Consider the following 23704-nt stretch of genomic DNA (forward strand, 5'->3'; position numbering starts at 1 on the left):
TAGGAAACACAGCAGCCAATTTGCACACAGCAAGCTCCCACAAACAGCAATGACCAGATAATCTGTTATAGTGATGTTGATTGAGGGATAAATATTGGCCAGGACACCAGGGATAATCTCTTCTTCAAAATAATGCCATGAGATCTTTTACATTCACTTGAGAGAGTAGACGGGGCCTCGGTTTAACATCTCATCCAAAGACAGCACCTCCGACAGTGCAGCACTCCCTCAGTACTGCACTGGAGTGTCAGCCAAGATTTTGTGTTCAAGTCTCTGGAGTGAGACTTGCACCTATAACCTTCTGACTCAGAGGCAAGGGTGCTACCAACTTTAAAAAAATATATATATTTATTGAACATTAAGAACATGTACAACACCATGATCATTCCATTGTATCATACAAATCCAGTCCGCCCCTCTGCACAACCATTCCTCCAACACTGGTGTGCAACAGCCACCACACGGTAAAATAAATCCACGCACGGGCATCTTCCACCCTTCACGATGTAGTTCGGGATCTGGAATATTAGGTCCTTCATTGAAACACCTGTGAACTCATCCCTTTTTGGCGTGGAAGCAAGTTATCCTCGATACGAGGGACTGCCTATGATTATGATTAACATCAAAACCTGAAGTTTAATTTGTCTCCTGTAACATATAATAATTGAATGTACTTTACAAATTGATCATAAAATACTATCTTTAAATTTTTTTCTGAATAAAACATCCACAGAGTCTTATAATGATCTTTTAGTTTATATTTAAAATACTCTTTAAGGTTTATTCTCCTCACCTTAAAAAACAGAGCATTCCTTCTTTGCACAATCACAAATCGAGCCAAACTGAACATTAAATTAATTGCCGCTCCACTAGACTCGGGCAGACTCTCCTGCAATCCCCATCTCAAAATTGAGTCCTACGGGATTCCCATTTTTGCTCTTCAGTCCCCACCCAACAAGAAAACTTCACACAACTGTCGAACATGGTACTTAAAATGCTTTAACTGCGGACATAACACCAGCAAATGGGACAGAGTCTCATCCCGTGACCCACACACTGGGCAAGTTACCATCTCTACTCGCCCAATCTTACAGAAGACTATCATAGTAAAAATCCGGTTATGAGCTATCTTGAAATCCAGTTCAATCCACTCTGGACATTTAAAATTCGCCCACACTCCTTTCCAAATCCTGTTGAACTTCAGTTGTGGGTATATATTCTGCCAAAACTCCTGACCAGCAGGTGTCTTAAATCTCCATTCTCTAAATATCTAATAGAAATCTCGAGTATTACAAGTTGTCAACTTGGACCAACTCCTCCCCTTTCTCCAGCAGAAAGCTTGGAAAAGCGGGACGCATTATACCTCCTTTGGAGATTTGCGTATTTATTTCTTCCATCCAATCGTGTGGCATTGCCCTCACAATCTTCTCATATATGAGAACCAGGTGATGTGGTGTATTTGGACTTTCAGAAGGCTTTCGACAAGGTCCCACACAAGAGATTAATGTGCAAAGTTAAAGCACATGGGATTGGGGGTAGTGTGCTGACATGGATTGAGAACTGGTTGTCAGACAGGAAGCAAAGAGTAGGAGTAAATGGGGACTTTTCAGAATGGCAGGCAGTGACTAATGGGGTACCGCAAGGTTCTGTGCTGGGGCCCCAGCTGTTTACATTGTACATTAATGATTTAGACGAGGGGATTAAATGTAGTATCTCCAAATTTGCGGATGACACTAAGTTGGGTGGCAGTGTGAGCTGCGAGGAGGATGCTATGAGGCTGCAGAGTGACTTGGATAGGTTAGGCGAGTGGGCAAATGCGTGGCAGATGAAGTATAATGTGGATAAATGTGAGGTTATCCACTTTGGTGGTAAAAACAGAGAGACAGACTATTATCTGAATGGTGACAGATTAGGAAAAGGGGAGGTGCAACGAGACCTGGGTGTCATGGTACATCAGTCATTGAAGGTTGGCATGCAGGTACAGCAGGTGGTGAAGAAAGCAAATGGCATGTTGGCCTTCATAGCAAGGGGATTTGAGTACAGGGGCAGGGAGGTGTTGCTACAGTTGTACAGGGCCTTGGTGAGGCCACACCTGGAGTATTGTGTACAGTTTTGGTCTCCTAACTTGAGAAAGGACATTCTTGTTATTGAGGGAGTGCAGCGAAGGTTCACCAGACTGATTCCCGGGATGGCGGGACTGATATATCAAGAAAGACTGGATCAACTGGGCTTGTATTCACTGGAGTTCAGAAGAATGAGAGGGGATCTCATAGAAACATTTAAAATTCTGATGGGTTTAGAAGGTTAGATACAGGAAGAATGTTCCCAATGTTGGGGAAGTCCAGAACCAGGGGTCACAGTCTAAGGATAAGGGATAAGCCATTTAGGACCGAGATGAGGAGAAACTTCTTCACCCAGAGAGTGGTGAACATAAGAACATAAGAATTAGGAACAGGAGTAGGCCATCTAGCCCCTCGAGCCTGCTCCGCCATTCAAAAAGATCATGGCTGATCTGGCCATGGACTCAGCTCCAGATGTAAGGTGACCAAAACTGCACGCAGTACTCCAGGTGCGGCCTCACCAATACCCTATACAGTTTCAGCAGGACCTCCCTGCTTTTGTACTCCATCCCTCTCGCAATGAAGGCCAACATTCCATTCGCCTTCCTGATTACCTGCTGCACCTGCAAACTAACTTTTTGGGATTCATGCACAAGGACCCCCAGGTCCCTCTACACCTCAGCATGTTGTAATTTCTCCCCATTCAAATAATATTCCCTATTACTGTTTTTTTTCCCCAAGGTGGATGACCTCACACTTTCCAACATTGTATTCCATCTGCCAAACCTTAGCCCATTCGCTTGGCCTATCCAAATCTCTTTGCAGCCTCTCTGTGTCCTCTGCACAACCTGCTTTCCCACTAATCTTTGTGTCATCTGCAAATTTTGTTACACTACACTCTGTCACTATGTCCCCTCTTCCAGGTCATCTATGTATATTGTAAACAGTTGTGATCCCAGCACCGATCCCTGTGGCACACCACTAACCACCGATTTCCAACCCGAAAAGGACCCATTTATCCCGACTCTCTGCTTTCTGTTAGCCAGCCAATTCTCTATCCATGCTAATACATTTCCTCTGACTCCGCGTACCTCTATCTTCTGCAGTAACCTTTTGTGTGGCACCTTATCGAATGCCTTTTGGAAATCTAAATACACCACATCCATCGGTACACCTCTATCCACCATGCTCGTTATATCCTCAAAGAATTCCAATAAATTAGTTAAACATGATTTCTCCTTCATGAATCCATGCTGCGTCTGCTTGATTGCACTATTCCTATCTAGATGTCCCGCTATTTCTTCCTTAATGATAGTTTCAAGGATTTTCCCCACTACAGATGTTAAACTAACCGGCCTATAGTTACCTGCCTTTTGTCTGCCCCCTTTTTAAAACAGCGGCGTTACATTAGCTGCTTTCCAATCCGCTGGTACCTCCCCAGAGTCCAGAGAATTTTGGTAGATTATAACGAATGCATCTGCTATAACTTCCGCCATCTCTTTTAATACCCTGGGATGCATTTCATCAGTGAACCTGTGGAATTCTCTACCACAGAAAGTTGTTGAGGCCAATTCACTAAATATATTCAAAAAGGAGTTAGATGTAGTCCTTACTACTAGGTGGATCAAGGGGTATGGCGAGAAAGCAGGAATGGGGTACTGAAGTTGAATGTTCAGCCATGAACTCATTGAATGGCGGTGCAGGCTCGAAGGGCCGAATGGCCTTCTCCTGCACCTATTTTCTATGTTTCTATGTTTCTATGATCTTAATTGCTTTTTCCTCTACCTCCTGATCGTCCTTCCAAACCATGTCCCTCACTACCGCTTCCGGCAACCAACCTGGAATTACCTAATATAATACATCTTTCACATATATACCAGCTTTTATAAAAGCTTGATTAAATGATACCTGTCCTTCAATGTTGATCCACCTATTCAAAAATAATGGCTGTTTCAAAAATTCCTCAGCACCTTTGGGAATAAACTGCACACTTAAAAAGAATTGGGCCCAAGTATCTACAACTCACTTATAAAACCTAGGGAGAGGTTTAATTGATTTCAAAAACATATTATTGTATTCCATACAAAATATTCCCTGTCCTCCTATCTCACAATTAAAAAAAATGCTGGAAACAACTCTTCCAAAAACTTGTATTTGACTTCTGAAGAAATCGCTTAACCCATTTCATTCCAAAGGATTTTTTCTTCAAATCAATATCTGGGAAATTGAGTCCTCCTTGATTTCGCTGTCCAATGATGGTATTGTAAACAACCAAGACTGGTTTCCCTTCCCATAAAACCTTTACACAAGCCTCGGATAGATTTTTCTGCCCACTCAGGAATATCCTCCACCGTCAGTAAGTACCATGGTTCAGATAGCAGGAGAGCTGTCACCACTGTCGCTCTTCCTTGCACTTTCAACCAACTTCTTTCCCATCTTCCTAAAATCTTTTTAATTTTCATAACCTTCGATTCCCAATTTAGTCAATACACTTCATCCCTATTCTTCTTGCACCCCATATGCACCCCCAGAACTTCTAAAACCTCCACCATCTTAAAAGGGCTTTCCTCCAACCACTGCCCCCTACTCCTTCCCACAACCGGCATTGGGACTTAGTATCATTCACTCTGGCTCCTGAAGCTCTGCAATACTCCTCCACTACTCCCATAGCTTTCCTCACTGACTCCCCATCTCTCAACATTCAGGTCGTGTCATCTGCATATTGGTTTATCACCGGCACCTGCCCGGAACTGGGGACCGCAATCCCGACTACGCTTTGTTCCTTTCGCATCATGTAACCCAATGGTTCTGCTCCCAATGTGTACAACAATGGGGACAGGGGCCAACCCTGTCTCGCTGATTTCTGTATTGGAAAATACTTGGATAAAAAACCATTACACAGCTAAATGTGTTTGAATAAAACATTCTTATCCACTCAATGAACTTTTCCCCAAAACCAAATGCTTCCAAAACCATCAATAAAAACTCATGAGAGACTCTATCAAAGGCTTTCTCTTGATCCATCTTTAGCACATAAGCTTCCCTCCTGCTCTCTTCCATGAGTTCTATCACATCTTGGATTGAGACCAGAGTCAGCGATGTCCCGGCCTTTGACTTCATAGGATTGAGAGAGCAAAACTATCTGCGGCATGACCTCCTTCAGACGATTTGCCATAACCCTTGCCAAGATCTTATATTCCACATTTAATAATGTGATGGGTCTCCAATTCTTCAGATCCCTTCTATCCCCTTTATTTTTATAAGCTACGCTTATGATACCTCTCCTCATAGATGGGGCCAGGCTTCCCTCAGTTTTAATCTCCTTAAAAATCTCGAAGACCAATGGACTTAAAATCTCTAAAAATTCTTTATAAAATTCTGCACTTAGTCCATCAGACTTTGAGTTTCCCCCTCCCTCCTTCATTCCACTTGTTGCTACTTTTATTTCCGCTAATCCTACTTCTTTGTCACACATGCTTCTCTCATCCTCCTTTAAACCCTCTTCAATAAAAGCACTAATCTTCTCCATCGCCAATTTGGAAATGTCTTCCTTTGTATATAACTCTTGATAAAAGATACTAGCCGCCTCCATAATCTCCCCACTTTCATTAATGATCTTTTCCCCAAACTTCAACTCTCCAATTAATGATAACCTTTGTTGCAACTTCTCTTGCTCTAAAAAATATTTAGTGCATCTTTCTCCCTCCAATGCATCTTTAGCTTTTGTGCGAAAATGGCCCCCTTGCATTTCTCAGCTTGCAATAATTCCCATTCTTCCTTTAAAACTTTCCACTTAGTCTCTGCTTCCTTATCCCCTCCGTCAACTGCTTTACAGATATCTGTAAACCTTCTGTTTATATTCTCTTCTTGATGTCTGTTGGTGTTGTTCTTTCTTCTCATAATGTACTGAAAAACTTTTACCTCATATTTGAAATTGTCCCACCAAACTCTTTTTTCTTTCAAGAATAAAGGTTCCTTCCGAGCATTCTTTATTATATTTAAAATCCCTTCTTTAAAAGTAATTTCTTTCAGATACTGATTGTTTAAAATCCACACCCTGGACCGATCTTAACTCTGCTGTTGCTAATTTTAAGAACTAAAGCCGAGTGGTCACTAAAAAATACTTTTTTATAATAAATTTTCATCACCACAGAACTTAACCCTTCCCGCATTAACACAAAATCTATTCGGCTCTGTTATAAAACATCACTCACACAACCTCTTCTACAAAACTCCCTTTTTATGGGGTTCTGATCCCTCCATAAGTCTCTCAAATTTAAATTTGCCATCATTTATACAATCCTTAAAGGTCACCTGGGCTGAAATGTCCATCCGAGATAAAAATACATTAAAATCCCCCACTATACAAGGGTTTTCCGCCTCTGTCATTTCTTTGAATAATCACCAAAAAATGACCATTCGGCACATAGATATTAAAGAGCTCACAATTTAATTCATCCATTTGTACCTGTAGCTGTACAAATCTCCCCTCAGTGTCCTTGTCCACCAATGCAACGTTCTGTTTTATGGACAAACTCACTAAAAACAGCCACCCCTCTACGGTTATTATTTACGCAACTTGCAAACACTTCTCCCTTCCAAACCTTCCGAACTCTTTTAGGATATCTTCATCCCAAAAGGTTTCTTACAGACACAACAGGTCCGTGCCTTTAAAACACTGCAACAACTGCTGCAATTTCTTCTCCCCCCTCAGTCCGTTCACATTAACCGAGACGAATGTAATCATTGCTCCTAATAAAAGAAGTGTGCCTGATAATCCCCCCATCATCATTTAATCTCCGGTCCTTCCCTCCTCCCAGGCTCCTTCCCAACCTTTGGTCAGCTGTTGCTTTTTCCTGCAGCCTCCGGCTCTTTTCCACTTCCTGTTTGAACTTTCCTGCAGTTTCAGCCCTTTCCTTACATTAAATTTAGGGCGTGGAACTGCCCCTTCTCCCTCCTTCTGCCCCTCACTAACCTTTCCCTTTCCACATGTTGCCCCCCCCACCCCCCAATTCCATGTCTCCTTCCTGCTCTGACTCCTCACTCTCGAGCTCTTCTGTAATCTCCCATCCCTGTTCCCCGTCAGATACAGAATCTCCCTGAGAGAGTCCTCCTCCTAACATGGTTTCTCCAACAGTGCCACTCCCTTCGGCCTCATCTCCCCGCTGACCCTTGCTCCCCGTTTCTTCTCTCTCTGGGACAATGGCGCGTCTCCACCCATCTTGCTCCCTTTTGGCATCTTTGTCTCGCGCTCCCATCCTGCTGCCCTTTAAGGCTGCTGCCTCTTGCACCGTCTCCTGATCTTCCCCCTGCTCCCCAAGATGTACAACTCCCCGTCTCTCTTTGGAGTGCTTACACTTACCCCGCACCTTCCTCTGCTCCCCCCACGGACACCTGAAGGCGAGCCATATTATGGCCGGACTCTGTCCCTGACCCGTGATTCCTTCGCTGACTTCAGCCTTGTCCACCATCTCCATCCAATTTTCTGCTCCGCGATTTTCTGCCTCTTCTTGCGCTCTTTCCTCATTCCGTTCGGTGGCTGTGTCTGCTGCCTGCTCCGCTCCTCCGGCCACTCCACTCACACCTCCTGCTCCTTCTCCCATCTCCTCATCACTCAAGGAGCTTCCTTCTGCCTCACACTCACAGCGGGTGGGGCCTTTGTGACAAACCGCACAGCTCTCTGCCTTGCAGTCCCGAGCGATGTGTCCAGACTTGCCACAGATATAACAGTACAGGTCTGGACAGTTTCTTACTAGATGGTCGTGTCCAAGACAGTAATGACAAACCTTCACCTGGGTTTCATGCAGAACCCGGAAGTACTGCACTCCTTCAATGGTCTCGAATTTCATGCTGTAGGATAATGACTTCACCCCCTCTCGGAACCGTATCTCCTCTTTATCACTGAGCAAAGTTTAATGTTCCTTGACTCCAACTTTTTTATCAGCACATCGTCCTCAATATAAACCGGCGGGTTTAAGAATGAAACTACCATCTCTTCGGAATACAGCAAAGTACTTGTCACCAACCTTCAGGCTCAGTAAATGTCTGTTCACTCCTCTCGGCCACTGACCGTCACTTTGAACCCAACATTTGGCTTTGGTCGGCAAGCAAAGCAACTTCCCTCCCCGCAGTCCTCGTGTATCGCCTGAATGATATCCCAAGCTCGCGTCTCCTTATCCTGGCAGTGAACCACCACCGTGTTTTCTTTTCCAAACCTCCTGGGATCCCGGCCCAAATCTTTGGGCCTTTTATTCTCCCTTCTCCCAGAGCATTGTCCTCTGAGGGGCCTGCTACTCCCGGTCCCCCAGCAGCCATCTGGCTGATGTTTATGGGCCAAAAGGCCCTAAAATTTGAATAAAAAACAACCCAAAAACCCACCACCAACTTTTTACAAACTCACTCCAACTCCCGCAGTAATCAGCAGCACCTGCTCACTCCTAGCCCCTCCCACCTCGCGAGTGCTCCCCACTGAGCCACTCATGGTTGATAAATAATCAGTACATGCTAAAATATCTCACTGACAAAATCTCACAACCTGGTTGAGCACGAATGCTCCTGCCCCGGACTCTCCCCCTTCACATCCAATGAGACCCTCTCGAAGTCTCATCCGTGCCACTTACCTGCAAGCCAGTGGGTGGCCAAGGGCTGCCCCATCTTCCCCTAGCGACAGCCACTCTGCACTGCCTTCCCACCTGTTCCGGGCAGGAAGTGGGATTTAATTGAGACCCAGCAGTTAAACCCAGCCAGTGCATTTCACACTCATTACACCCACTACCCACTTGGGGTTAACATCAACCCCTTTAAATTTTCAGTTGACAAACTATAACATTGAAGCAAATAGTAATATTACAACAGTAAGAGGATCCAGATGTCACAACAGTTTTATTGTTACAAAAATATTAACCTAATAAAAATTTAAAAAGAACACTACTTCAAGTAAAAAATAACAATGTAAATACTTCCACTCATTTAGTATTCCCCTCCATTCTTTCTATTATTTTATGTTTCTGTCTAACCAACCTGGGCTAGCTCTTCTCAATATTTCAAAAACCATTCCAAAATCCTTTCCATATTCCTTTCTTCTCCTGGTTCCTCGCAACCAGTTTGGAGACGGGAGTAACTTTTGTGGACTGAAAACTAACTTTAAAAGCCTGTTTTCCAGCCCATAGAAAACGAAGTGACTAAATGTTGCTTCTTCGCTGGAACAAGGAGGTGTCAGCTTTGCTCAGTGGTAGCAGTCTTGCCTCTGAGTCAGAGGGTTGTGGGTTCAAACTCCACTCTAGACACTTGAACACATAATCTAGGCTGACATTTCAATACAGTACTGATGAAGTTCTGCATTGTTGGAGGTGCCATCTTTTAGATAAGACATTTAGGGTCCGAAATTCGGTGGCTTGTGCTACCCATTAGCTTAGCGTTGGAGAGGGCCACTATTGGGCCGCTAAGCGCCTACCGATGCAATTGGCATGCTGTCGTCACCTCCCGAAAACTTCAATGGAGCGATGGGGCGGCTGCTAATTGGTAGAACGGCGCTTTCTAGCGCCACCATGTGGTGACATCATCGAGTGTGCAACATAGCGCCTTGGCAGCAAAATTGAATTGGATCAATGTTCCCAATGGTACATCGGTGATCCCGGGGCGGTATCGTAAGTAGTGAAATTTAATTTATTTAACTTCTATTTATTTATGGCAGCAGTGGGGAAGTGTGGGTGTAGGTCATTGAAATTTTCATAACATTTTTTTTTCTCATCTTCAGGTGTCAGGATGCCGGCATCCGAGCGGCAAAACATTGAGTAGTCCTCCTGCGCTATTGCTTCATTGGCGCCCGAGGATGAGTATGGAATGCTTCTCTTCGCGCTCCACTCTTTGGGCAAAACAACTGAATTTCATACTTTGTGGTGGTAAAGTTAGCGGCCAGGCGGTATCACTGCCTCAATGCGGGCGGCACCGAATTTCCATCCCTAAGGGCTAGAAATTGCGTAACGCCCCGTTTGGGGTGGTAACTTTCGCGGCAGGCGGTATGCAATTCCAGCGAATGCGAACGTCCAGGAGGGAAGTCGAGCGCTAAATCAAGCGCTACCACTTCCCTTGGAGCACTAAATGGAGCAAGAGGGCGGGAGCGGCAGAGTGTTGCACAATGGCCTGTGCTGTGCTGCTGGATCCACAGGCTCCTTTCCTCCCTTAAAGGGAAGACCAATACTGAGGTCACTCCAAGGTAAGGCTTCAACTGGCTGGCAATGGCAGCTGCGATCCGCGCAGACTAGGCCCACTGGCAGTGTTTGTCGTCATTTCGCCTTTGAAACTGACCGCAACTTCAGGATGTAGCTTGAGCAGCCTAATGGGGAAATGCTAATGTTGTGGCCTGTCATTCACTGCTGCTCCACAGGCTGGGCTAAAGTACGGGGGGGAATGGGCAAAGTAGGTTTACTTTGTAATGGAGAGAATATGGGGTCAGAAGCTCAGCTCGGAATCAAATAAGAAATATAATAAATAGGAGCAGGAGTCGGCGCTTGGAGCCTGCTCCGCCATTCAATAAGATCATGGCTGATCTGTTCATGGACTCAGCTCCACTTCCCTGCCTGCTCCTCATAACCATTTATTCTCTTTTTGCTCAAAAATCTGTCAATCTCCGCCTTAAATATATTCAATGACCCAGCCTCCACAGCTCTGTGGGGAGAGAATTCCATAGATTTATGACCCTCTGAGAGAAGAAATTCTTCCTCATCTCAGTTTTAAATGGGAGACCCCTTATTCTGAGACTATGTTCCCTAGTGTCAGTTTCCCCTATGAGTGGAAATATCCTCTCTGCATCCGCCTTGTTGAGCCCCCTCATTATCTTATATGTTTCGATAAGATCCTCTCATTTTTCTGAACTCTAACCTACTATAGGCCCAACCTACGCAACCTATCTTCATAAGTCAATCCCTTCATCGCTGGAATCAACCTCATGAACCTTCTCTGAACATCCTCTAATGCAAGTATATCCTTCCTTAAATATGGAAACCAAAACTGTACGCAGTACTCCAGGTGTGGCCTCACCAATACCCTGTACAGTTGGAGCAGGACTTCTCTGCTTTTATACTCTATCCCCCTTGCAATAAAGGCCAACATTCCATTTGCCTTCCTGATTACTTGCTGTACCTGCATACTAACTTTTTGTGTTTCATGCACAAGGACCCCCAGGTCCCTCTGTACTGCAGCACTTTGCAATTGTTCTCCATTTAAATTATAATTTGTTTCACGATTTTTTTCTGCCAAAGTGGATGACCTCATACTTTCCCACATTATACTCTATCTGACAAATTTTTGCCCACTCACTTATCCTGTCTATATCCCTTTGAAGATATTTTGTGTCCTCACAATTTGCTTTCCCACCCATCTTTGTATCATCAGCAAACTTGGTTGCATTACAAACATAGAAACATAGAAAATAGGTGCAGGAGTAGGCCATTCGGCCCTTCGAGCCTGCACCACCATTCAATAAGATCATGGCTGATCATTTTTGTAACTTTCGTACCCCATTCCTGCTTTCTCTCCATACTCCTTGATATATTCAAAAAGGAGTTAGATGAAGTTCTTACTACTAGGGGGATCAAAGGGTATGGCGAGAAAGCAGGAATGGGGTACTGAAGTTGCATGTTCAGCCATGAACTCATTGAATGGCGGCGCAGGCTAGAAGGTCCGAATGGCCTACTCTTGCAACTATTTTCTATGTTTCTATGTTTCTATGATCCCTTTAGCCATAAGGGCCATATCTAACTCTCTTTTGAATATATCTAATGAACTGGCCTCAACAACTTTCTGTGGTAGAGAATTCCACAGGTTCACAATTCTCTGAGTGAAGAAGTTTCTCCTCATTTCGGTCCTAAATGGCTTACCCCTTATCGTTAGACTGTGACCCCTGGTTCTGGACTTCCCCAACATCGGGAATATTCTTCCTGCATCTAACGTGTCCAATCACGTCAGAATTTTATATGTTTCTATGAGATCTCCTCTCATTCTTCTCAATTCCAGTGAATACAGGCCCAGTCGATCCAGTCTTTCTTCAGATGTCAGTCCTGCCATTCCGGGAATCAGTCTGGTGAACCTTCGCTGCACTCCTTCAATAGCGAGAATGTCCTTCCTCAGATTAGGAGACCAAAACTGTATACAATATTCAAGGTGTGGCCTCACCAAGGCCCTGTACAACTGCAGTAAGACCTCTCTGCTCCTATACTCAAATCCTCTCGCTATGAAGACCAGCATACCATTTGCCTTCTTCACCGCCTGCTGTACCTGCATGCCAACCTTTAATGACTGATGTACCATGACACCCAGGTCTCGTTGCACCTCCCCTTTTGCTAATCTGTCACCATTCAGATAATATTCTGCCTTCCTGTTTTTGCCATCAAAGTGGATAACCTCACATTTTTCTACATTATACTGCATCTGCCATGCATTTGCCCTCTCACCTAACCTGTCCAAGTCATTCTGCAGCCTCTTAAATATCCTCCTCACAGCTCACACTGCCATCCAACTTGGAGATATTACACTCAATTCCTTCGTCTAAATCATCAATGTATATTGTAAATAGCTGGGGTCCCAGCACTGAACCTTGCGGTAGCCCCACTAGTCACAGCCTGCCATTCTGAAAAGGACCCGTTTATTCCTACTCTTTGCTTCCTGTCTGCCAACCAGTTCTCTATCCATGTCAATATATTACCCCAATACCATGTGCTTTAATTTTGCACACTAATATCTTATGTGAAACTTGTCAAAAGCCTTTTGAAAGTCCAAATACACCACATCCACTGGTTCTCCCTTGTCCACTCTACTGGTTACATCCTCAAAAAATTCGACAAGATTTGTCAAGCATGATTTCCCTTTCATAAATCCATGCTGACTTGGACTGATTCTGTCACTACTTTTCAAATGTGCTGCTATTATGTCTTTAATAATTGATTCCAACATTTTCCCCACTACCGATGTCAGGTTAACCAATCTATAGTTCCCAGTTTTCTCTCTCCCTCATTTTTTAAAAAGTGGGGTTACATTAGTTACCCTCCAATCCATAGGAACTGATCTAGAGTCTATAGAATGTTGAAAAATGACCACCAATGCATCCACTATTTCTAGGGCACTTCCTTAAGTACTCTGGGATGCAGACTATCAAGCCCTGGGGCTTTATCAGCCTTCAATCCCATCAATTTCCCTAACACAATTTCCTGACTAATAAGGATTTCCTTCAGTTCCTCCTTCTCGCTAGACCCTCGGTCCCCTAGTATTTCCGGAAGATTATTTGTGTCTTCCTTAGTGAAGACAGAACCAAAGTATTTGTTCAATTGGTCTGCCATTTCTTTGTTCCCCATTATGAATTCCCCTGATTCTGACTGCAAGGGACCTACATTACACTCGGTCCCTTCTTCCAAGTCATTACTATAGATTGTAAATAGTTGAGAACCCAGCACCGATCCCTGCGGCACCCCACTAGTCACTGTTTGCTAACTGGAAAATGACCTATTTATCCCAACTCTCTGTTTTCTGTTACTGTTAGTTAGCCAATCCTCTATCCATGCTAATATATTATCCCCAACCCCGTGAACTTTTATCTTGTGTAGTAACCTTTTATGTGGCACCTTATCAACTGCCTTCTGGAAATCCAAATACACCACATCCACTGGTTCTCCCTTATCCACCCTGCTCGTTACATCCTCAAAGAACTCCAGAAAATTTGTCAAACATGATTTCCCTTTCATAAAACCATGCTGACTCTGCTTGATTGAATTATGCTTTTCCAAATGTTCCACCACTGCTTCCTTAATAATGGACTTTAGCATTTAGCATTTTCCCAACGACAGATGTTAGGCTAACTGGTCTATAGTTTGCTGCTTTTTGTCTGCCTCCTTTTTTAAATAGGAAGCTTATGTTGCAAACAGCCTGGGTCAACCTGAGACAGTAGCTGGCAAGGGGAATGGAATTGGTGGCTAGTATATGCAGTTTGTGACCGGGCCAAAGAAGGTGGCTTCAATCTTCTCAGTGTTTAGTAAAGGAAATTGCAGCTCATCCAAGACAAGATGTCGGAAAAGGTGTTTGACAACATAGAGGCAGTGGAGGAGTCAAGAAAGGTAGTGGTGAGGTAGAGCTAGGCGTCTTCAGCATATATGTGGAAGCTGCACGCATGTCTGTGCGTGATGTCGCCAAAGGGCAGCATCTAGATGAGGAAGAGGAGGGAGCAAAGGAAAGAACCATGAGAGAATCCAAAGGTAATGTGCAGTGGTGAGAAAAGAAGTCATTGCTATAGATACTCTAGCTATGATCGGACACGTATCAGTGGAATCAATTGAAGTCAGTCCCATTGAGCTGAACAACGAAGGAGAGGAACTGGAGGAGGATGGTGCAGTTGAACATGTCAAAGATTACAGAAAGACCAGGGAGGATGAGGAGGAATAGTTCACCATGGTCATGGTTACAATGCATATCATTTATGACTTTGTTTTGGGCTGTTTCATTGCTGTGACGGAAGTGGAAACCTGATTGGAAATATTCCCAATCAGACTTGAGTCAAGAAGAAGACTTGTTGCTTTTCCCTCAACCACGTCCAATGCATAATAACAATTGGAACCGAAACAAGGAAAATACAATCGACAAGGAAAATGTTTGTTATAATGGGAGAAGAACACTTTTTTAAAATTAGGCATATATTTTAATTAAATAAAACAAGGACACTTAGGAGAGGATTCAAAGTTGTAATATAATTTCAGAGCTTGGATATCCCTGAGCTTCACTTTTATGGTTTGCAAGATGTTATGAAAACCATTGTTTCCTTGATAAGGTGCCACATAAAAGGTTACTGCACAAGATAAAAGCTCACGGGGTTGGGGGTAATATATTAGCAAAGATAGAGGATTGGCTAACTAACAGAAAACAGAGAGTTGGGATAAATAGTTCATTCTTGGGTTGGCAATCAGTAACAGGGATCAGTGCTGGGACCGCAACTATTTACAATCTATATTAACGAATTGGATGAAGGGACGGAGTGTAGTTTGCTGATGATAGAAAGATGAGAGGAAAAGCAATGTGTGAGGAGGACACAAAAGAATCTGCAAAAGGACGTAGACAGACTAAGTGAGTGGGCAAAAATTTGGCAGATGGAGTATAATGTTGAAAAGTGGGAGTTTATGCACTTTGGCAGAAAAAAAAATCAAAGAGCAAGTTATTATTTAAATGGAGAAAGATTGCAAAGTGCCGCAGTACAGCGGGACCTGGGGGTACTTGTGCATGAAACACAAAAGGATAGTATGCAGCTACAGCAAGTGATCAGGAAGGCCAATGGTATCTTGGCCTTTATTGCAAAGGGGATGGAGTATAAAAGCAGGGAAGTCTTGCTACAGTTATATAGGATATTGGTGAGGCCACACCTGGAATACTGCGTTCAGTTTTGGTTTCCATATTTACGAAAGGATATACTTGCTTTGGAGGCAGTTCAGAGAAAGTTCACTAGGTTGATTCTGGAGGTGAGAGGGTTGACTTATGAGGAAAGGTTGAGTAGGTTGGGCCTCTACTCATTGGAATTCAGAAGAATGAGAGGTGATCTTATCGAAACGTATAAGATTATGAGGGGGCTTGACAAGGTGGATGCAGAGAGGATGTTTCCACTGATGGGGGAGACTAGAACTAGGGGGCATAATCTTAGAATAAGGGACCGCTCATTTAAAACTGAGATGAGGAGGAATTTCTTCTCTCAGAGGGTTGTAAATCTGTGAAATTCGCTGCCTCAGAGAGCTGTGGAAGCTGGGTCATTGAATAAATTTAAGACAGAGAAAGACAGTTTCTTAACCGATAAGGGAATAAGGGGTTATGGGGAGTATGCAGGGAAGTGGAGCTGAGTCCATGATCGGATCAGCCATGATCGTATTAAATGGCGGAGCAGGCTCGAGGGGCCGTATGGCCTACTCCTGCTCCTATTTCTTATGTTCTTATGTATGTTCTTATGTTTCCTGCCTAGCTATCTTTTACTTTACGTTCATTTTATTCATTACAGGTATAGAGCAATTCATTTTTATGTTCGCTGACTAACGCTTCCTTGGCATAGTCTTATTACATTATTCTCTTCATAGTGTAAGATCATGGCTTCAGTTCAAAGGGATGTTTAAGCAGTTTTGATTCAGTTTCCAGTAAATATTTGCCCACGATCAAGATCTGTCCAAGTTATCACCATAGAATGATACAGCATGGAAAGAGGCCCACCATGCCCGTCCCGGCTCTTTGATAAAGCTATCCAATTAGTCATACTCCCCTGCTCTTTCTCCGTAGCCCTGTAATTATTTTCCCCTTCAATATTTATCCAATTCCTTTTGAAAGCTGTTGTCATCAAGGAGATGCTGTTCAGGACCCTGAGGATTCAACTGCACAGCATCCTTGTCAGTTACAAATGCTGTTTGGCAATCATACCTTCTCATAATCACCCCATCTACCCTTGACATGAGCAGTTCCTCCTCCATCTTTCCCACAGTCTGGAAAAAAACACCATCCATACTTTTGCACAGCAATCTACCTATCTGCCAGCTGTACAATTCCTGTGAACTGAACATATATTTCCCTGAGCCATACAAAATGAAACTCTCTGCACATGCTACAACTCAAATGCCACTATTTTTTATTATCCCAAATGTTATCTGTCTCTGATGCTCGTGCCTGTTACCAGGGTGATTCCCTTTCTAACAGTCCGTGTGTATTGTGCAATACCATCTAATCTATTTCTCAGACTGTTTTGTACCTCACTGTGTCTTTTCCCACACCCCACCAGTTTTCACATTCCTTTGTCCTTTTTTTTATATCTGCAATGGGTCTGCTCTCTCAGGTGGATGTAAGAGATCCCATAGCACTATTTTGAAGAACAGCAGGGGAATTATCTCTGGTGTCCCAACCAACATCACTAAAAACAGATTATCTGGACATGATCACATTGCTGTTTGTGGACCCACAACCTTCTGTCTCAAACGAGAGTGCTACCAACTGTGTCACAGTTGTCAGTGAGATAATGCAGATATAAAGCAAGGACAAAGGAATGTGAAAACTGTTGGGGTGTATGAAAAGCTGCAGGAAAGGTATAAAAAAAGTCTGAGAAACAGATTAGATGGTACAGCACAATACACACAGACTATTAGGAAGGGAAGTACCCTACTTGCTGTGCACGAATTGGCTGCCGTGTTACCTACATTACAACAGTGACTACACTTCAAAAATATTTCATTGACCGTAAAGTGCTTTGGGACATCCTGAGGTTGTGAAAGGCGCTATAGAAATATAAGTGTTTCTATTCTTTCATACGACCTAACTGTTTTCTATTCAGCAGGTTCCAAATTATTTAAAGCATTAACTCCCTCTCTGCGATTGGTGTATCTGTTAGTTCCCTGTCTCCCCAACCCCTGTGACCCTTAGGCTCATCTGTTATCCCCTCTACTTTTTCCAACTTTACTAATTTGTCTGTTGATTTCTCAATCTTCAGTTCTGATGCATGAATTTCCATGGGTTTTCTTCCACTTGGAAATGCCACAGAATTATGGAAAAACACCATAAACAATGTGTTGCTCTCCCAGGTTTGCGCGAAAAGGGGTGCGCATTGAGCAGGGGCATATCCGGTCGCAGGCAGGTACCTACAGCAGAATTCAGCAGAGGAGGACAAAGGGTTTAATTAGGAGGGGGAAAATAGAGTACGAGAGGAAGCTTGCAGGGAACATAAAAACTGACTGCAAAAGCTTCTATAGATGTGTGAAGAGACAAAGATTAGTGAAGACAAACGTAGGTCCTTTGCAGTCAGAATCAGGTGAATTTATAATGGGGAACAAAGAAATAGCGGACCAATTGAACAAATACTTTGGTTCTATCTTCACTAAGGATGACACAAATAACCTTCCGGAAATACTAGGGGACCGAGGGTCTAGCGAGAAGGAGGAACTGAAGGAAATCCTTATTAGACAGGAAATTGTATGAGGGAAATTGATGGAATTAAAGGCCGATAAATCCCAGGGCTTGATAGTCTGCATCCCAGAGTACTTAAGGAAGTGCCCTAGAAATAGTGGATGCATTGGTGATCAGTTTTTAAACAGTCTATCGACTCTGGATCAGTTCCTATGGACTGGAGGGTAGCTAATATAACACCACTTTTTAAAAAAAGGAGGGAGAGAGAAAATGGGGAATTATAGACCACTTAGCCTGACATCGGTAGTGGGGAAAATGTTGGAATCAATTATTAAAGATGAAATAGTAACGCATTTGGAAAGCAGTGACAGGGTCAGTCCAAGTCAGCATGGATTTATGAAAGGGAAATCATGCTTGTCAAATCTTCTGAAATTTTTTGAGGATGTAACTAGTAGAGTGAATCAGGGAGAACCAGTGGATGTGGTGTATTTGGACTTTCAAAAGGCTTTTGACAAGGTCCCACACAAGAGATTAGTGTGCAAAATTAAAGCACATGGTATTGGGGGTAATGTATTGACGTGGATAGAGAACTGGTTGGCAGGCAGGAAGCAGAGAGTCGGGATAAATGGGTACTTTTCAGAATGGCAGGCAGTGACTAGTATGGAACGGCAGGGTTCAGTGCTGGGACCCCAGCTATTTACAATATACATTAATGATTTAGATGAAGGAATTGAATGTAATATCTCCAAGTTTGCAGATGACACTAAGCTGGATGGCGGTTTGACCTGTGAGGAGGATGCTAAGAGGCTGCAGGATGACTTGGACAGGTTAGGTGAGTGGGCAAATGCATGGCAGATGCAGTATAATGTGGATAAATGTGAGGTTATCCACTTTGGTGGAAAAAATGGAAGGCAGAATATTATCTGAATGGCGACAGATTAGGCAAAGGGGAGGTGCAACGAGACCTGGGTGTCATGGTACATCAGTCATTGAAAGTTGGCATGCAGCTACAGCAGGCGGTGAAGAAGGCCAATGGCATATTGGCCTTCATAGCTAGGGGATTTGAGTATAGGAGCAGGGAGGTCTTACTGCAGTTGTACAGGGCCTTGGTGAGGCCTCACCTGGAATATTGTGTTCAGTTTTGGTCTCCTAATCTGAGGAAGGGCGTTCTTGCTATTGAGGGAGTGCAGTGAAGGTTCATCAGACTTATTCCCGGGATGGCAGGACTACATAGGAGGAGAGACTGGATCGACTGGGCCTGCATTCACTGGAGTTTAGAAGAATGAGAGGGGATCTCATAGAAACATATAAAATTCTGACATGATTGGACAGGTTAGATGCAGGAAGAATGTTCCCGATGTTGGGGAAGTCCAGAACCAGGGGACACGGTCTAAGGATAAGGGGTAAGCCATTTAGGACTGAGATGAGGAGAAACTTCTTCACTCAGAGAGTGGTTAACCTGTGGAATTCTCTACTGCAGAGAGTTGTTGAGGCCAGTCCGTTACATATATTCAAGAGGGAGTTAGATATGGCCCTTACAGCTAAAGTGATCAAGGGGTATGGAGAGAAAGCAGGAAAGGGGTACTGAGGTGAATGATCAGCCACGATCTTATTAAATGGTGGTGCAGGCTCGAAGGGCCGAATGGCCAACTCCTGCACCTATTTTCTATGTTTCAATGTTTACACTGGGGTGCGTCCCTTGTCATGGATTTTCAGCCCAAAGATGTGTAATTTTCCGTTATCAAATAAAATCGAATTCCAATGCAGTGTAAGCATCTGGTATGTATGCAAATGTGTTTCATCTATTCTTTTCATACCCAGGAACACACCAATCAAGCACACTACCACTAATGCTATCAAAATGTTAAGTATTTAGATTTTTACATGTTACATATAGATTAGTCTAATTGGGAATGTGTCTGAAGATAATCGGTCTACGTTCAATGAGGCCTGCCTGTCTATACATTATAATTTCTTGCGTGCTTGTGCACAGACCCTGAGCTAATAAAAATGCATTATTGGTTCCATTATTTGTGCAACTTATTTACACTACTTTTCAGTTTTAATGTTTACTACAGTGGAGGTATCGGTAGTGCAAGGGGTTAAAACACTGTTCTTTCACCTCTACAGCCTGGGTTGAAATGCAGTCGAGACTGATGAAGATTAAATTGTCCTGTGACTAAGCAAAGAAAGGTTGAGTACTTCAAATCCAATTTCTAAGAGGCACAAGTCCACAACACAAAACTAGCTGAAATTTGGCATAAAATAGATGGTTTCAGTAAGAGAGGCCATAAAATGACGAATGGCAGATGGACGCATTACATTAGTGCATTTGAGGGTGTCCATACTGTTGGATATGTAAACTTGTATATACCTTGTATAGCCACTAGAGGGCTCATCCCCTGGAGTCCCAAAGGATCCCACAATCCCTTGGGAGCACAGGTACTTAAGGAGGCCTCACAGGCTGGAGAGGCACTCTGGAGACCTGCAATAAAAGACTAAGGTCACACTTTACTTTGAGCTCACAGTATCCAGTCAGACTCTTTATTCATACCTAAAAACTGGCGACGAGATACAGATGACGAACCCAACGATGCAGAGAACAGTGTGCATCCTGGAGAAATTCTCGGAGGGAGATGATGTGGAAATCTTCGTGGAGCGACTCGACCAATACTCCGTGGCCAACGAACTGGAAGGAGAAGCGAACGCTGCCAAACGAAGGGCGATTCTCCTCACCGTCTGCGGGGCACCAACATATCGCCTCATAAAAAATCTGCTTGCTCCAACGAAACCCACAGAGAAATCATACGATGATTTGTGCACACTGGTCTGGGAGCATCTGAACCCGAAGGAAACTGTTCTGATGGCGAGGTACCGGTTCCATCCCCTACAAAAGTTCTGAAGGCCAGGAAGTGGCGAGTTATGTCGTTGAGCTGAGACACCTTGCAGGACATTGCGAATTTGAAGGACATTTGGAGCACATGCTCCGAGATAGTTTCATACTTGGCATTGGCCATGAAGTAATACTTCGTAAACGTTTGACTGTAGAGACCCCAACCTTGAGTAAAGCCATAGTGATAGCCCAGGCGTTCATTGCTACCAGTGACAATACTAAGCAAATCTCTCAGCACACAAGTGCTGCTACAAGTACTGTGAACAAAGTGATGTTGTTTTCAAATCGCAACGTACAGGGCAGGCCCCACATGCCTGCAGCTGCGCGTCCACAGATGTCTCAGAGTCCACCATTAAGGGTGATGAATGCTAGGCCATTAACACCTTGTTGGCGCTGCAGGGGTGATCATTGTTTCCATTCATGCCGCTGCAAAGGGTACATTTGCTAGGGCTGTGAAACAATGTGACATCTCCAATGTATGTGCAGGTGAGCTGCAAACCCTGCTAATCCTGCAAAGCACCATGTTGCAGAGGAGGACAGATCCACGATGGATCCATGTTGAACCAGAGCCTCAGACCGAGGAGTCAGAGGTATATGGGGTGCACACATTTACCACAAAGTGTTCCCTGATAATGGTGAAGGTTGAATTCAATGGACTCCCGGTATCAATGGAGCTGGACACGGGCGTGAGCCAGTCCATTATGAGCAAAAAGACTTTCGAAAAATTGTGGTGCAGCAAGGCCTTAAGGCCAGTCTTGACTCCCATTCGCACGAAACTGAGAACTTACACCAAGGAACTGATTCCCGTAATCGGCAGTGCTACTGTAAAGGTCTCCTACAATGGAGTGGTGCACAAGCTGCTTGGCAGGAGCTGGCTGGGAAAGATACGCTGGAACTGGGACGACGTCTGAGCACTCTCATCTGCTGACAACACTTCGTGTGCCCAGGTCTTAAACAAGTTCCCTTTGTTGTTCAAACCAGGCATCGGGAAGTTCCAAGGAGCAAAAGTGCAGATCCACCTAAATCCGGTGGCCCATCCATCACAAGGCGAGAGCAGTACCGTACATGATGAGAGAAAGGGTGGAGATCAAGCTAGACCAGCTGCAACGAGAGGGCATCATTTCGCCGATCGAATTCAACAACTGGGCCTGTCTGATTATTCCAGCCCTCAAGGGAGACGACACCGTCAGAAACTTTGGTGATTACAAAGTAACTATCAATCGTTTCTCCCTGCAGGATCAATACCTACTACCAAAGGCTGATGACCTGTTTGCTACGCTGGCGGGAGGAAAGACATTCACGAAGCTGGTCTTGACCTCCGTCTACATGACGCAGGAGCTGGAGGAATCATTGAAGGGCCTCACCTTCATCAACACGCACAGAGGTCTCTTCATTTATAACAGATGCCCATTTGGAATTTGATCAGTCGCGGCGATATTCCAGAGAAACATGGAAAACTTACTGAAGTCGGCCCCGCGCACGGTGGTGTTCCAGGACGACATCTTGGCTACAGGTCAAGACACAATCGAGCATCTGCAGAACCTGGAGGAGGTTCTTAGTTGACTCAACGGCATGGGGCTCAGGTTAAAACGCTCGAAGTTCCTGGGGAGAAGAATCGTGACGGACGGCATCAGGCCTACTACCGATTCGAATTCGGAGGCAATCGAGAACACATCGAGGCCGCAGAACGTGACAGATCTGCGGTCGTTTCTAGGACTCCTGAACTTCTTACCGGGTCTCAGCACACTGTTAGAACTTCTGCACGTTTACTGCATAAAGGAGACGAATGGGTTTGGGGCAAAAGCCAAGAAAATGACTTTGTAAAAGCGAGAAAATTGTTATGCTCAAACAAATTGTTTGTGTTGTATGATCCATGTAAGTGTTTGGTACTAGCATGTGATGTGTCGTCATATGGCGTCAGGTGTGTATTGCAACAAGCTAATCAATCTGGAAAATTGCAACTGGTTGCTTATGCATGCAGAAATCTGTCTAAGGGTGAGAGAGCCTACAGCATGATTGAAAAAAGAAGTGTTACCGTGTGTTTATGGGGTAAAGAAAATGCATCAATATCTGTATGAGCTTAAATTTGAATTGGAAACTGACCATAAGCCAGTAATATCCCTGTTTTCCAAAAGTAAGGGGTAAATACGAATGCATCGGCCCGCATCCAGAGATGGGCGCTCACGTTGTCCGCATACAACTACGCCATCTGCCACAGGCCAGGCACAGAATACTGCGCCGATGCTCTCAGTAGGCTGCCACTGCCCACCGCAGGGGTGGAAATGGCGCAGCTCGCAGATCTAGCCATGGTTATGGAAACATTCGTGAGTGAGCAATCACCTGTTACCGCCCGACAGATTAGAACCTGGACAACCCCTTACTGTCCCTAGTAAAAAATTGTGTGCTTCACAGGAGCTGGCCTAGTGTCCCAGTGGAAATGCAGGAAGAGATAAAGCCGTACCAGTGGTGCAAAGATGAAATGTCTACACATGCAGACTGCCTTTTGTGGGGTAATTGTGTAGTGGTCCCCAAGAAGGGTAGAGACACCTTCATCAATGACCTCCACAGTACTCAGCCAGGCATCGTAATGATGAAAGCGATAGCCAGATCCCACGTGTGGTGGCCCGGTATTGATGCGGACTTAGAGTCCTGCGTGCACAGATGTAACATGCACATAGTTAAGCAATGCACCCAGGGAGGCACCGCTAAGTTTATGGTCTTGGCCCTCCAAACTATGGTCCAGGGTCCATGTCGACTATGCAGACTTGTTTTTGGATAAAATGTTCCTTGTGGTTGTAGATGCTCCAAATGCATTGAATGTGAGATAATGTCGGCAAGCGCGTTCGCTGCC

General features: G+C 44.2%; 1 protein-coding gene across 1 annotated transcript in view; it reads right to left on the minus strand.

Moving 5' to 3' along the window:
• vwa5b2 (von Willebrand factor A domain containing 5B2) overlaps positions 1–23704 on the minus strand; it is a 133470-nt gene that overhangs the window by 59381 nt on the left and 50385 nt on the right. The window lies entirely within an intron of this gene.

Source organism: Pristiophorus japonicus, chromosome 6 (assembly GCF_044704955.1).
Source record: "Pristiophorus japonicus isolate sPriJap1 chromosome 6, sPriJap1.hap1, whole genome shotgun sequence".
In the NCBI taxonomy this organism is placed as follows: Eukaryota; Metazoa; Chordata; class Chondrichthyes; family Pristiophoridae; genus Pristiophorus; species Pristiophorus japonicus.